Below are 16,319 nucleotides of genomic sequence, written 5' to 3' on the forward strand. Positions count from 1 at the left end.
GGAAAGTGCAGACTTGGGGTGATATCTCCTCATCTGTGGGTGACTGGCTGCCAGGCAGACATCAGCCCTGGTCTTGCAGCAGTCCATCGAGTGCTCTTTGGAGTAATTCCTTCCTTGGTCATGAAGAATTTGGAACTGGAATAAAGTGGGGTGGTTTGGATTCCACTGAGTGTGAGGTTACTGCACCTGTCATCAGACTTCCTGGGGCAGTCAATATGGACAATTAAAAAAAAGGCCTCCTCTCTTCAAAGAGTAGACGCTACAGCCCTCCATTTCACACCTATCAATTAAATGGAAGTACTGTGGAATAACTTAATCATCAGCTCTCTGTTAATAAAGTCTTCACAGAAAATCTAAAGATACTCCTGTACCCACTCTCCCTCTGTGTGTGGATCTCCAACACTCCAGTCACATGAACACAGGCAATATACTTCCACTGTCTGGTGAAGCTGTCCTCAACCTCCATCTTGTACTATGCTAAACCAGGTGAATCCCAAAAAGATCCCACTGGCTTCAGTACTCCTACTTACACACCCCAGGCCTGCTTTACAAGGACACATGCACAACATACAAACAGGATGTCAGCATTTTTTCTAGGATTGATGCAGCAGCTGAATGTTACAATTGACCTCGCTGTCATCGACCCAGAGGAAACGGTCTGGTCACACTAAGGAGTTGCATAATCTGGTACCACAGCTTTGTGCTGCACCCAGGACATGTACAGTAGTCCTCTGTTCACTATGAGGGATCGCATGGTGCACCCCTCCAGGTCACAAAACAGGTCCTGGACCTTACATTATCAGGAACAAGCCTAGTCCAAAGTGCACATGCTGGGTTTGTGTGACACCGGGGCCAAAATATAAGTCTGGATATAAGATTCTCATATAGTTGTGCACTCAGGGCAGAGAAACGTGCCTATACATCATGCAAGTGACATCCCTGCCTCAACATTCCTCGTGGTCCACGCTATTTGAAATTCAAAGTGTGTTTGTGTCTTTCGTGCAAGGATTGTTATACAAGCAACTATAAATAAGCACATGTGAAGACAGATGTGCAAAACAATGACCAGATTATCATGACTCACTCTAAGGTTTGCTTTAATGATCCTATTGCATGACCTCTGCTGGACAGTTTATAGAGAATTAGTGCAGGAGGTATATTTGTCTTTGGTGTCCTTTCTAGGCCTTTCTTGATTACCAAGAAAGAAACTAATATCGATTGTCACACGGTTGGCCTGAAGGAAAGTGAAGTCTCGCTAACCCTGGAGATGGAGGTTTAAATATGTGCTAGGCTGGATCTTCACACCCGATGTAGTGTAAAGGAGGAGAGGGAAACCTCGTGCAGGCAGGCTAAGTGGGGACGCTCCATTTGGAAGCAAGAACTTGGCCAGGTCCTCTACTTCCACACGCCGCCCGTTAAAACGTTTTGTAAGCCATCCCGACTACTTCTGATCTGAACTTTTTTTCTATCGTCTTTGTTTTAAGCTTCTCTCTCTCACTATAGCCTGCATATTATTTCTTGAAAAAAATATTGTTTTTCTTTGGAAACACCTTGAAGTAATCGTTCGGGCTCGCAGCCTTTCAAAATATGCGTTGCTGGGACAAGGTGTGGTGCCTGAAAGTGGCTGATTCCTGTCATGACAGGCAGGGCATTAGCTGGCTTGCCGGGTAGCGACTGGAAGTGACAGCAGCTTTGAGATGCCCGGAGGGTGCTGCGCACAGAGAGGCGCGCGGATGCTGAACTGAAGTTTGCGGCAGCTTGCCAACGCCAATCTGTTGTATGGTTTCAAGATGACACGCGCCTTGTTAGTCATATGATATGAATTTGCAAAAAAAGGGCAAAAGTGCTGCTTTTTGTCAAGTTCCAATCCCATCTAACTCTGTAGCCGTTCTCGCTGCATTAAATGCCTTTTTTGTAGTAAGTTCTGTGGAAGCGAATTTTAAACTCCGATGATCGAATTTTGCCTTTTCGACTACATGAGCAGCATGAGGCTCGGTGCAGTCGTTTACGTATTCTCTGACATGTCAGTGGAGTACAGTGAAGCAGCTCCGTGTCACCTAATTTGACACACACCATGTTCGTTTTAGTTAGATTACTACATCTGCTCCATATGTCATTCTGTCGTTCGCCTGGTCCCGGGGATGTGATTTTTAATGATGCATGACACATTTGTCTGCCTTTTTTGTTTTTTTCTATTTTGTTTCTCCGTAGTGTCTCGCTGCCATGAATAATGCCCCGAACGAGCCCGAGGCAGTTTGCTCAGTAATGCTTTTAATGCAAGGCTTTCTAAAAGGATGGTGGCGTATGTGACTTTTAAAAGGTAGTTTCTGAACAACTGAATCCCCGCGTGCCTGCTCTGTGATACTGTGCTGCGGAATGTTCAGTAGAGTGAACGGCTCAACTGTTAGGCAGGATTTCGAAGTTTGTCAATTAGTAATCAGCCCAGAGGTTGGGTTATGGGAAAGGATGCTTATGGCGGCTTTGACAATAATCGCATAAAAAAACACCCGCGAAAATTTAGCCGTGCACCGAGCGCAAAACCGTCTCTCACTTTGGGCCAGTTTTACGAATATATCATGCAACGCAGTGCAGCAGCCAAAGCCGCTGCGTTGCCTGACAGGGAGGGAGCAGGAGAGCGCCATATCTGCAGAGATATGGGGCTCTCCTCCTCCTCTCTCTAGAATTTTGCTGCTGTGCAGCACACACACCCCTTTGCGTCATAATGCAAAGGTGCAGTGACGTAACGGACGTAATGAAACTTAGGGGGGGGGCCCTTGCAAAATACTTGGAGGGCCCCCCTCCGAACTCACTCAGAAGCTCTTAGGCCCAGGTACTGTGCTAGGGGCACCCACGAACTGCGGGGACCGTTGTTACGCCACTGCAAGCGTGGTGTGTGCATAAGTCTAGCATAAGTGTTCTTCCAGTACAAAATACTATGCTTAGAAAAGTTTTAAAACGTTTCCTATTTTGTTTGCATGTGTGCTACACTGCATAGCACACAAAGTCAAACAAGCATTTCAAATGCAACGGGTCGCGCATTTGCTTGAGTTAGAGCTATTAGTGTTGTAAACTCTTAACCGGACTTTTCTTGCCACACAAATTACAAGAAAATAAACACAGCGCGATCACGCTATCTAAAATGCAGCGCTATCGTGCTGAAATTGAACATGGAAACACTGAGTGGGATTGCGCTGTGTAAATCCAGGCACGATCGAGCTGCGTGGAAAATAAAAAGATAAAGTAGTCTGGAAACCATGCTGAAAACATCGAGCCTCGAATGGTTTCAGTAGTTTACCGGGGCTGTGTAGGTGGGCTAAACTCCGGAAACGGCATGACGTATGCATGCCTTTCACAAATGAAAGCAATCAGATTTTAAAAGGCAAGCCCACAAACCATTGAAAGTGACTGATGTGACATGGGCGTGGTTAAAAGCCCAAAGAGAGAATACAGCATGGGATGGAACGCTTTGCGCTTGCCCATAAAAACAAAAGAGAAATGAAAGCATTTCTCCTTTTTACATCTGCTTTCAAATTGCGTTCATTTTTGATGCAAAACGCTTTCTCAGATTTTTGGTAGAAAGGGTTTTGCGTCAAAAAGCATGGTGGTTGCATGGGAATGCCCATATAACGCCCCCTTGATTCTAAGTAACACAAAGCAGTGCTTTGTGCTACCTTGTGTTGCTTTCAGGCAATTCTCAGCGCAAGCAAATTATTGCGTTGGAAAGTAAATAATAAAAAAACAATTTGTGTCGATTTGCATCACTAATGTGATGCAAACAGGTCAAAATGTTGGTACATTGACCCCAAAATGTCTTAAATTCTGGTTAGTTTTAAAAGCAGCGCCACGGGTCCAAATTGTAGCACAAGCTCGGTCCCACAAGCAATAAGTGCGTGGGGAGGGGAGGAGTAACGTGGCGGGATTTTCTAACATAGGCCAATTTACTAAAATCATATGCACACAGAAAGATTCACACAGAGAAATGGGCAATGGCAGGCATGCCCACACAATTCAATGTGCGTGCAAACAGTCAAATGTGCTTTTGCATGAATGTGCAAACTCTGACATTGACATACACACATAATAATTTGTCATTCATTTGGGAGAGACTTACAGTTGGTCGTTGGCCCTCCTCTTCTGCTCTCTGCCTGCTATGTAGCTCTTTGTTGATAGAGTGGACCGTAGTATAGAACTTTCTTGGCTTATCATCCCATGGAACTCTGCTGGGCCCAGGCAAACAGCTGTAGGGCTTTTATGGATAATCCTTCTATTTCACTGGGCATTTTTCTGGTGGACTGTAGCCCTTAGAGGCCGATTTTGAAAGCCCAGGGCCACCCCTGGTACCTTTGCCACTTTCCTCAGCTTCCTGAGATTAACTGAAGCAGGTACAGGTAGGCTTCGAGATAGAGTTTGATGGAGGAAAAATGTAGAGCGAAAGCTAACCGAGCCTGGGACTAGGATTAGGAGAACGCAAGAATGGAGAGAGAAAGATAGCAGAAGGAAACAAAGGGAGTGGGGCTGGTTTGAGCATTTATGTCACAATTGCTTTTGCATTCTCTGACCAGTCCTAGCTAGGGCCCACCAGAACCCATATCAGAACAGAGTATCGTCATTAAGCTTGAGGTGCAGTCCCAAACAACCAGTCAATGAAAAAAAAAGAATATAAGTATGAGTGTGACATAGTTATTGGTGATCGACAAATAGCAGATGATGCATATGCGTTTTATTGGTTTATCAGAATGAATGCTTACATTAGTAGGAGTAGTATTATTGTTGAGGACTAAACTTGTATTCATTTTAAGAATCTGTTGTGGGTTCAGGATAGACTTTAGGACAAGGTTGTAAAGAGAGCAGTCTTTTCAAATTCAACACTCTTGCATGTGTTGAAAATAGAATAGGGCCCATCAAAATATTTACGTTTTGTGACAAAGGCGTACCTGTGGGAGACTGCTTGTTCACAAAGTCCATGATGGTGACACTGCTGGAAGAGACCAAGCATCCTTCTAGTTGATATCTTTGTTCTGTAGTCTACCACCGTGTGGGAAACCCAACCCCACATTTCATGTGTTTCAGAAGCATTTACTACTATATATGTTTAGGTTTGGAGAATGCCTAGCTCGTTGGCAGCCTTTCAGTGCCCTGTGCTTATTTCTCCCATTGCTTGCTTTGTGCTCCAACTTTCTGGAACCATTGCTTAACCAATAGATGTATTGATTTAGGGGGTCTAAGCAGTGCTACCTGTCACCACTTCAGCATGCTTGCTCTCAAGCCGGGCTACACTGAGTGACAAGGCAGAACTGTGGATGATTTGCTCTGATGAACATGTGAAAGAATCAGAGCAGCTGTGCACTAGTCTCAGGTAGCTGGATCTGTTCCACTTGAGCCAAGTTTAGGCTGGTCCCAGTCTAGTCATCTAGCAAGAAAAGACTGCCATTGAGTTAGTCTCGTGGTTCTTCTTGGAGAGTTATAGGCTCGAGAGGGGATCTCAAACTGGGATTTAGTGAGCTCTTAAAATGGAAACCTTGAACCCTGGTAGTTATGTTTCTGCTTTTCCATTTAAAACTAGGCTATTGATTTCCTCTACCTGCGCAAAGCAGCACTTGGAGGAGTAAGGGGTCGGTTTACGAAGATGCTGAGGAGCTGTGCCCCAGTAATCTTTGTTCTCTTCAGATTCAAAGAGGTTCTCCTTTACTATCCAAACCTTCAGAGACATTTGTCTTGCATTGAATACGGTAAAGTGTGGAGAGTACATAAGCTTGAGAATTCCATGAACAGTAACAAGCAAACAATGAAATTCACCATAAGCACACCTCTGTATTGGCACAAAACAGGAAAAACGATGGGATACCTGCCACCAAATATAAGGGATACTTACTGAGACTGCCCTGTGACAGAGGATTTGGTTTTCTGAGAGCAGTTTACCCCTCAGCCTGCTCCACAGTTCTCACCACTGACCACTTCTTCCCTCTGTACATTAAGGTAATCCATGTAGGCATTTGCTGCCTCCACCTAAGAAAAAAAAATTGTCTTTCCTTCGTTAAACGCCCTCAGTTGAACTAGAATGAGGACAGAGGCCTGTATGCCTAAGGGCAGCATTCTCTAGGAAGCTCCTGCAGTTTTCTCAGTTTCTCGAGTGACTCTAGACTGCTATGAGAGAAAAACGAAATTTACTCCTTTTAAACAAATACCTCTTTTTAACAGCGCCCATCCTCAGGACAGTTACTCTTATACCCCCTCTCTCTGTGTTTAACATTACAGTGCATCATTCAGTCTCACCTACTTTCCTACTCTTTGTGGGCAACTTAATCACTGTTTTCATATTGCGGTAACATAGGCCTAGATGTGGGCTCACCTCATCACAGAACTGTTTCTAATTCATTGAGGCTTTGGGTTTAATTTGTCGTTTTCTACCCCAGGAGTCACAGTTTCTGTATGCATATTGTGTGGTCTTGGTGCTCCACCAGTAGTATGCGTTGTTGACCTCTCTGTTCTCTGCAGCAGTTGCCTTCAACACATCAGTTTCTTGGCAACATTGTCATCTGCCTGGACCATTCCTTTTCCAAACTCATTTTCCTGCTATCCTACCTTCTGTTGCAGTTGCTTTACTCTTTCGTTGAAGGCACCTGTCCTCTTATCCAAATTATCATACTTATCATGCAATTTTTTTATAGAAGCCAAGAGTTCCCTCTCCTTACCAATGGAATAGAGTCCACTTCTCTTGGTTCCTTTGCATGAGCCAGTGAGGTCTTATTAAATAAATCCTCCAGAGGAGAGGAGTTGCTTCTCACAGACGGCTCAGTTTTACGTGTACACTCCCCAACCCCCCACCTCGCTGTGGAACTGTATGGAGACTCCTGAAGAGTTTTCACACTACACCAACTAACTCTCGCCATCTTAGAACAGTACTAAGTTGGCAAGCGCTCAGGCGAAAAGACAGATGACAGCAATACACCCAGGTAGTACCTTCCATTTTTATGTAACAGGGCTGTATCGAATTGTCGCTTCATAAAACGTTTGACTTTAATCATTATATACCGTCTTCAGATTTTGTGGTTCATTTGCAAATTAGATTGAATTGAATCATATCCATCCTGATATAAATATATCTGAATCTATACAGGTCATTCAAGGTGTCTAATGTTGTTTTAATCTTAATTTTCTATATTTCCTTTAAATAACCCCTAACGAAAGACTGTTACAGTGTTACAAAAGGGTGGTGTGGCACATTTTTCTTCTTCTGTGTGTTGCTTTTTAGTAAATTGCAAGTGTTTATTGAAGTGCTGGCAGTGGTTGCAGTTTCACTACGTAGGTAGGGAGTCTACATATTTTGGTACTTAGATGACTAGCTGGTGAAGGCGGAGTCCCATGCTCTAGTCACGGAGCATCTGTAGCACACCATGACCTTCTGCACAATTTCAGATTTACCATTAATACTCAGAAGTATCAACTCATTCCCATGCAGAGGGGTGGTCTTGATAGGTGCAGAGCTGGACACAACCTGTATGAAGGGTTTTCTGAATTGCAGATATTCAGAATGTGATTCGAATGTTTCCGGATCAGTCACTGATTTTCAGTTCTTGTTGTCCTCTTTGGAGCTGTATCGTAAAGTTGCTGGATCTGTGCACGGTTGAGCCTAGCATAAATTACCTCCTATGTTCCATCTTAGGGAACACTATTCATTTTCGATTGGGCAACAAAGCCACCATCCATTATATCAACTGTTAACCTGGTGTGTAGTCGTTGACCCATTTTTCAGAGCCATTATATTTTTGTCACTATGGCAATGTGCTCTACAAGGGGGCATTTTTCTAGTTGTGGCCCATCTCGGAGGCACTTTGCTGGGGAGAGTGAACATCTTGAGTTGCCTCTCCCGAGAAGAACACAAGTTAAAGATTCATCCGGTTGTGACAGACATGACCTTCTCCAAATTGAGGTAGACATTTGAAGGTCTCTTCACCCGAACTCTTAACTAGAAGTTTCTTTGGTTTTGAGCCCTGCACCGCACTTTGAATGGTTCCTTGAGGATGCCTTCAGATTTGACTTGTCATAGGGTCTCCTTGACACATTCCAGCCAATCCCACTTCTGTTCAGGGTTCTGCAGATTATGCAGTAGGTTCTGGCACAACACACCATCCTGATTAAATGGGAAAGATTTAGTACACCAATCTTTTGGAACTCAGAATTAGACCCCTTCTTCATCGTTAGCACAGGGTGGGCCCACTTTTGCAGGAGGATGTTCTGGTTCTTTTCTCCACACAAATCGTATAATGTTGTAGTTGCACATGTGGAGATTGAGCAGGACCATCTAGAGGCCTTTTGTTTGCCAACAGAACATCATCTTGGCTGCCAAGGAAACTCACCATAAAATCCCATTTGTGTCTGTCTCTGAAGTATGTCTATTGATTGGTACTGTTGAAAGGGTTGGATCCATTCGAGTCCCACATTTCAGATGTTCTACACTTCATGCTGTCTCTTGACCAAAAGGGCTTAGATGTCACTTCTGCTAGAGGTTATTTCGCTGCATTGCTGACCTTCACGTGCCTCCGTGACCACCCTTCTTTACTTAAGTCACCACTTGTGGTGCACTTTCGGAGAGGTTTGCTCAACTTGGTTCTTCCCATTCCGTTTATTGTTCCTCTGGTAGATTTGAATTTAGTGTTAATGTTCTTTATGACATAGTTATTTTAGCCAGTAGGCCGTTGTCTGTCTGCTATTGTTGCAGACTGTTTTCTTTGTGGCAGAAGCATTGGCTCTCACGGTTAGTATACAGCAGACCCTCTTCGTCTGGCTACTTTTTATAGTTTTCTACCCAGACAACTGATGCCTCATGTATCTGTCCTGCTAACAGGAACTATATTAGCCTTTCTCTCGGGCCAGTCCATCACTATCATGTCCTTCTTCCCTACTCCTCCTCCTTCCAAAGTGAAGAAACAGGAACATACATTGGATCCTAGGTGTTCCACATCCTACTACATATGGCATAAGAGAGTGGATGATCAGTGGTTTGTGAGATTCCAAGAAGTCAAGATGGACAATGCTGTAACCAAACACCAATCTCATTCTGGGTTCCTTTTTGCATGAAGACCTACTTTACCTTGTCCAAATAATCTTCTGTTTGGCATCTGTACCACTTCATGAGAGCTGTGGCTGCTTCTACTGCCTTTATCAGAGGTGCCCCAGTCATCAATATTTGCTGGGCAGCCATGTGATCATCTTTAACTACTTTTACTAAACATCATTGCCTCACAGCTCAGGTTTTCACTGAAGGATACTATGACAGGGCTGTGTTGTAAGACTTCCTTGGTTCATCAACACTACGGAATGCCACTTTCCAGAGGAAATTACTTTGGTACTCATTTGTGAGGTCAGAAATCTGAGGGAAGAAGTAACCATCAGAAGAAAGTTACTACCCTTTCATTTTTTTGAAAATATTTTTATTGGCATTTTAACTTTTAACAGAAGGCGTGCTAACATATAGCTGTGTTATATCTATGTCATCTTGTGATTACATACTTTTCCATGCTCATACTTGATCTTAAACACAGTGCTCAAATCTTTGTTTCCTGATATGATACATTTATTTAGGCTCTGGCCATCATGGTCTATAACAGTATATGAAACCTCTGCTAAGTTTCCCAGGCACCTGATATCATGCCCTCGGGTGGGTCCCATTTGTTTTTCTAGTGCATACCCATGTCAATTCAAACCATGCAGCCAGGAAAATTAATCTTTATGTTGCTGAGGTATAACTCTTCAAACTGATTAACCGTGTCCTCGTACTGTGTAATCTCTAGCAATTGCGCAACAATACTTGAGTAGTGGCTGCTTGTCTGCTGCCGCTAGGTTGACAGCCCCAAATGCTATCTTGTGTGTACCAGCGTCCTCCGGGCTAGCACTCAGGCTTTAGCGTTAGGGTCATACACTTTGCCCTCTTCAGTGTTGAGCTCAGTATGGGCATCATCCAGGAGGTCAATAGCCTCCAATTTCCTCCATAACTTCCGCCCATAAATATGCTATAGGTTGGCATCAGAGCCCCTGTGCTTCCTCCCTCCTAAAAGTCCTCTCCTCCACCCCAGCCCAACATGGGACCTCGTATACCCATGTAGTAAGCCTGGGTCTCTCAGGTGTTTTCCAGGTTATCGTTATCCTACGCCGTGCCAACACTAAAGCCAGGTCTATAAATCTGTTCCCTGCTTTTTTTTAGGGGGTGTCCTGACCAGGAGGCCCAATAAGCAGACCTCTAAGGTCACAGGTAGGGACCTATCTAAGGTGAGGTTAAGGCACCCAATTTGTTCAGCCCAGTATGCTCTCAGGGTAGGGCATCCCAAAACCATATGTCCAAAATTTGTGTCCTGTGTCTGGCATCTCCACCTTAGATGTACTGAAGTCTGTGTGGGGTCAGATATTTCCTGTGTATAAAATTTAACTGAATTAGTCTAAGGCGAGTGTTCCGTGAAACATGGGATGTATGTGCAACTACCCATCCCCATTCCGTTTCTGTTAGTTCCCTGCCCTCGTCCGCCTCCCATCGTTTGTCTCTCATCGAGTCTTCAGGGAATGCAATGGCCCACTTGTCATCTCATTCAGGGCTTTGTATAACCAGGTCACCAAAGGGGATCCTCTGCCCATCCGGAGGATCGTCTCAAGCACCGCATGTGTGGGGGGCTCCTCCATACCATCTCCCCATAAGTCTTGTACGTCTCAGGTCATTTCCTTGTACCTTTGCAACTGACCCCATGGGAGATCCGTCCAGTCTAGTAGTTCTACTAAAGAGGACCATTTCCCCTGGGCATAACAGTTGCCCATGGTAGCCATCCCCACCTCCATCCAGGGAAGCATCTGTCTCTGTGTAAAGCAGTGTGGGGGTTCACCAAGTGGAAGTCCCACCAGCGGGATTTCAGGCGCATAGGGCGTCCTGGTCCCAGTACGCCTAAGTACTCTACACCAGGCTCAATAAGCCACATCCATGAGAACCCCATCTCCATGGAGCAGGAGTCTTGGCCGAAATAATCCAGCCAGTAATTTGTCTGTGTGTTGCCCAGCCCCATCCCAATGCAGCTTGGACAACCCGTGAGCATTCAGTCACCTGCCAGCCATTGCAGCTGTGCCGCCACGTAATAGAGCTCGAAGTCTGAAACCCCCAACCCCCCCGCCTCTGGGCGTAGGCAGAGGGTGGCCAGTGCAACCCTGTGGCGTCCACCACTCCATATTAGGTCTTTGAAAAGAGTGTCAAAAGATCTGAACCAGTGTACCGGAATAGTTAACGGGAGATTAACAAAGAAATATAGAAGTCGTGGGAGTATCTTCATCTTGGACAGTGAAATACACGCCATGAAGGGGTGATTAAGAGAACTCCAAAAATCCACCCAGTTTTTAGGGATCATAGCGTTTTGCTCAGATTACACTCCCGAAGATCAACTATGTCGTGATAAATCAGAATCCAGAGATACTTGAATGTACTAAGGGCCCATTTAACATCTACCGGCAGGTGAAGATTGAGGCACTGCCAGCAACCACCAGAAACACAAACGTCTTCCCTCTGTTAAGGTGTAACCCGGAGTAGGCCCCAAACCCTTCTAGTGTCTCAAGTGCCCAGGGTAAGTCTCTCTCCCCGTCCCTTAAGTAAATCAGTAAGTCATCAGCGTATAACAATATGATATGTTCCGCTCCACCCCAACATATCCCTTTGCCATGCCCCTCCTTCCTGAACCATTTTTCCAGTGGCTCCATGGCCAAGGCAAAAAGCAATGGGGAGAGGGCATCCCTGCCTGGGATCCTTATGTATGTTGTACACGTCTGAAAGCTGCTGCCCAGTTCAGACTCTTGCATTTGGAGAACCGTATAAATAGCCAGAACCGTTCAAGCCATGCTTCTCCTAATCCGAACCTTCGCATCGCGACTTCTGGGTAGTCCCATCTCACCGTGTCGAAAGCTTTTTCAAGGTCTACCAACACTACTACTACATTTGAATCAGTCGGGTGGTTGTCATCCGGGAGGTCAATAGCCTCCCATTCCTCCATAACTTCCGCCCATAAATATGCTATAGGTTTGCATCGGAGCCCCTGTGCTGCCTCCCTCCTCAAAGTCCTCTCCTCCACCCCAGCCCAACATGGGACCACGTATACCCATGTAGTAAGCCTGGGTCTCTCAGGCGTTTTCCAGGTTATCGCTATCCTACGCCGTGCCATCACTAAAGCCAGGTCTATAAATCTGTTCCCTGCTTTTTTAGGGGGTGTCCTGACTAGGAGTCTATGGAGGTTTTGTGATGTGCTCCTGGTAGGTACGAACCCACATTGGTCACCGTGAATCCAGCTCTGCATATACTGCAGAAGCCTGGTAAGCAGGACCTTACTCAGAGTTTTAAAATCAGTATTAAGCATGGAAATGGGGCAGAAGTCTTTCACCCCTTTGTCTCGGTCAGCAGTCTTAGGAAGGGGAACTACCAAAGCCTCCCTCAGTGTCCCAGGGAGAAGGCCCAGCTCATAGGCTTCCACATACATTGCTACCAGCCTTAGGGCCAAGACATCCACTGACAGTTTGTAAAACTCTGGGGAAAGGCTGTCTGTCCCAGGGGTGTTACCAGTCGCCAGGTGTTTGATTGCAAGCTGCACTTCACCCTCCGTCACCTCTGTGCCCAGCATGGCAGCAGCTTCTTCAGTGAGGGTCCTCAGTTGCATTCCGGCCAAAAGGTCATCTAAATGTGTCTGGCAACGGAGCCTCCAGGGGTGCATATAGCGCCATGTAATAATCACGAAACCTTGCTTTATGCTGAGAGGGTCATATACCAAGGTGCTGTGAGGTAGTGCGATTCCAGTAATCGGGGTCCCTTCTGTGTGGGGGTGAACCAGCCAGGCCAGCAGCCATCCAGCCCTACCTTCCTCCTGGTGTACCCTGGGCATATACCCCAGATGGTCACGACACCTAAGTTTCTTAAGGGCCACTGCGTATTCCTCCGGAACATCCAATAATCGATGGAGGGCCTCAGGGCCATGGCCCTGCTCATTGTCTAAAGTATGCAATCGTTCTTCGAGGCATGTGAGGTCTCCCTCCAACATTCGCTTAATGCCCGTCGTCTGGTCCATACAGTGGTCCCACACCACCAGCTTGAGGGCCTCCCATTCCACCCCCCTCTGCGATGCCAAGCCTTCATTACTGGAATAGTACTCCGCTACTGTTGTGGATAGTGCTTCTATAAAACTATCATCCTCCAGCGCAATCGGCTTTAGGCGCCATGTCTCAACAGGGGGTCGGGGCTCTCCCAATTGCATATGCAACAGAAGCGAGCTGTGGTCCGAGAATGTGTGATATTCTGAGTGTCTCATCTTCCCACAGATTGACCCACTACACACAAACCTATCAATTCTAGTATGTACCTGGTGGATATGGGAATAGTAGGAGTAGTCCCTATGTGATGGGTGTTGCACTCGCCACACATCCTCCAAGGCCCAACCAGACCCCCAGGCGGTCAGCCCCTAAGCAATCTTAATTGACAGAGCACTCTGCACCGGTGGGGAAGAGTGGTCAAGGTCTGTATCTAGGACTCCATTAAAGTCCCCCCCCCCCAATGAGGTATATCCCCCCCAGGAAGTCAGCCATGTGTGCAGACATACCAATTGGTCATGGTTAGGGGCGTACACCGACCCCAACACAATGGGTCTACCATGCAGCCACCCCTTCACTAATACAAACCGCCCCTCATCATCCACTGCCATCTTCATTACTTCCAGAGGCACCCCCGCCCTAATCCAGATCAGTGTACCCCGGGCATAAGCAGAGTAGGTGGTCCCGTAAAGCTGTCCTCTCCAAAGCCAGCATAAACGCTCGGCCTCTATCTGTGTGCGGTGTGTCTCTAGCAACATAGCAAAATGTACCCTGCGGTGCTTTTAATATGACAGAATTTTATACCGCTTAGCCATGGATCCCAGCCCTCGGACATTCCAGGTAATCACAGTAAGTGTAGTCAACTGTACAGGCATTATATAACATTACTGCGGGAGCCATAACCCTCTGCAGCCCCAATACCTCTGTCATGTTCTGCATAGTAATAGGTACAGTCTCGCCTGAGATCACTGAGGACTAAACAATTAAACTAAACCCCGACTCTCTTCCCAAAGACAGTCCAGCAACAGCTGGCCACCCAAACAGAACATAATAGCCGTGATAAGTGTCATAGGATACTGCCGCTACTAGGCCAGAGAGGCAGGGATAAGGGAGGGGTGAGGCAGTTGTTGGGACATCGGCGCTCAGACTTAGCTTTAGTCTTAGTCTTAGTCCGGCCCTCTTCTCTTGTAACCACGATCAGTCTGCGGAGTCAGTGGCAGATTCGGGCAGCCCAACGGAGTCCATCTAAATGATGTCAGATGATTGAGATGCCACGTGGGGCAGATCTTCTGGTATGCTTGTTCGTGAGTCGGAATCCGATAGGTGGGTGTCCAAGTCTAGATCTTGATCTTTTCCAGTCCCCATTACATCCGAATGTTCAGGCTCCGTTAATGAGGCAGCAGCTTGGAGAACTAGCTTCTTCCCTTCCCCTGACTGGGTGGGTCATGGCTTGGTAAGCTGGGGCTGGCAGGACCAGCTTCAGGATCACTTCCTTCTCTTTTGGCGCTCGGCAATCGTAACCACTTCTTTTGGGGACCCAGCCATTCCCGATCTGTAGCATTCCAACCATGCCCATACTTCCTAGGGGTCTTGACAGAAGTGCACAGTTCTATCCACCATGAGTTTCAGCTGGGATAGAGAAAGTAGTGCATACGTTAGCCCTTCCTCTCTAAGCGCCCTCTTCACCACTGTAAAAATGGCCCTCCTGGCTTGTACAGCCGCTGTAAAGTCTGGGAACAGATTTGCCTGTCATCCTTCCACTTTGAAAGGTCCAACCACGCGGGCCCTCTGCAACAGCAGGTCTTGGTAATGAAGAAATTTGGCCACAGTGGGCCGAGGTGGTCTACCAGGTGGTGGTATCTGTGCTGGAACACGGGGTGCCCTCTCCAGGGCAAAGAAGGACGTGAGGTTGATTCTATCCATGAGATCACGCAGCCATGGTTCCAGGAATTCCACCATGCTTCTCCCATCCACTCCTTCCGGCAGTCCGACAATGCGGACGTTGTTGCAATGACTACGTCCTTCCGCATCTTTTGCCCGTCATTCCAGGTGGTCCACTCTATCTGCTAAGTGGGATTCCTGGAGCTTCATTGCTTGGTGGGAAGGTCGGAGGCTCATGACCGCAGTTTCCACTTCATGCACTTTGTCTGACAGTTCTGGTGGTCCGCACGCAGAAAGCCCCCTTCGGCTGTGACCTTGCCAATGTCCCGTTGTAGGGTGAGTTTGGAGTCTTCAATAGCTCCCAGTATTTTGTTTAAGGTGTCACTCATCCCTTCAGGAACAACGGAGGTAGCCACTTCTGGTGTCTGGTTATGCAAGGCCAGGGAAGCCTGACCCATAGGGCCCTGCAAATTAGGCTTTGTTTTCCCCATGACAAACCCTTTTAGAATCTGTCTGTTTCATGTTTTGCGGTTCTTCCATTGGCCCTTCGCTTCAGGGCCCCCACAGGAACCACATACAAGCCACTCAAATCGCTCCCAGTCCTCACTGCATCCAAAACATCAAAGCGGTTCCACTCTCACACTATCTCAGTGAGCAGAGTAGGGTCTACCTCTGGTCTTGGGTTCAGTTGGTCCCATCAGGGTCCACCCTTCACATTAGGGCAAATGGAGCTGACCTAACCCATCCCAGGTCTCCATTGGCTCTGCTGGGCCAGACCCGTTGTCATCACTACACGGGGAATCTAGCTGTCCAGCTGTGTGTCCCCCGTAGCTGTCCTCTGGAGGGTGAGGCCTCGCGGGGTCCTTAGCAGGTTAGTCTTCCCCCTGTGCCCCTTCTTCTTTCAGCCTTGGCTCCCCGTCAGGCCAGCGAACCCAGTTTCATCACCTCAGCGGGGCGCCCGCAAGTCCCACGGCCCACCAACAGCCTCTCATCATGGGCCCTGTCTCACTGCTCTGGCTCCCTCCGCGCCGACATCTGTGCGCACTATCCTCGGCCCTGGGTCCCCCCAGCCGCATCCACTAATCTCACGTTGCCCACCGGCCTCTCGATAGGGAGGGACTGCATCTTGATGTGACCGAGAATGCTCGCAGGGGCCCCGTCTTCAGCGTCTCACGTCTCTGGCTCCTAGGCACCGCCCATCATGCAGGTCCGGGCCCACCGCCTCACCTCCCGCAGCGTCTCGCCATCTCCGACCACAGGTAACGCTGGGGTGGCGGCGTGCTCCGTTCCCCAACAGCTTCTCGCTGGCGGTCTCGTCGCACTCCTCCAGGCCTCCACCT

At 47.2% G+C, this 16,319-nt stretch overlaps 1 protein-coding gene across 15 annotated transcripts in view; it reads left to right on the forward strand.

Moving 5' to 3' along the window:
- BNC2 (basonuclin zinc finger protein 2) overlaps window positions 1-16,319 on the forward strand; it is a 1,044,043-nt gene that overhangs the window by 278,359 nt on the left and 749,365 nt on the right. The window lies entirely within an intron of this gene.

This window comes from Pleurodeles waltl, chromosome 1_2 (genome assembly GCF_031143425.1).
Source record: "Pleurodeles waltl isolate 20211129_DDA chromosome 1_2, aPleWal1.hap1.20221129, whole genome shotgun sequence".
NCBI classification, from domain to species: domain Eukaryota; kingdom Metazoa; phylum Chordata; class Amphibia; order Caudata; family Salamandridae; genus Pleurodeles; species Pleurodeles waltl.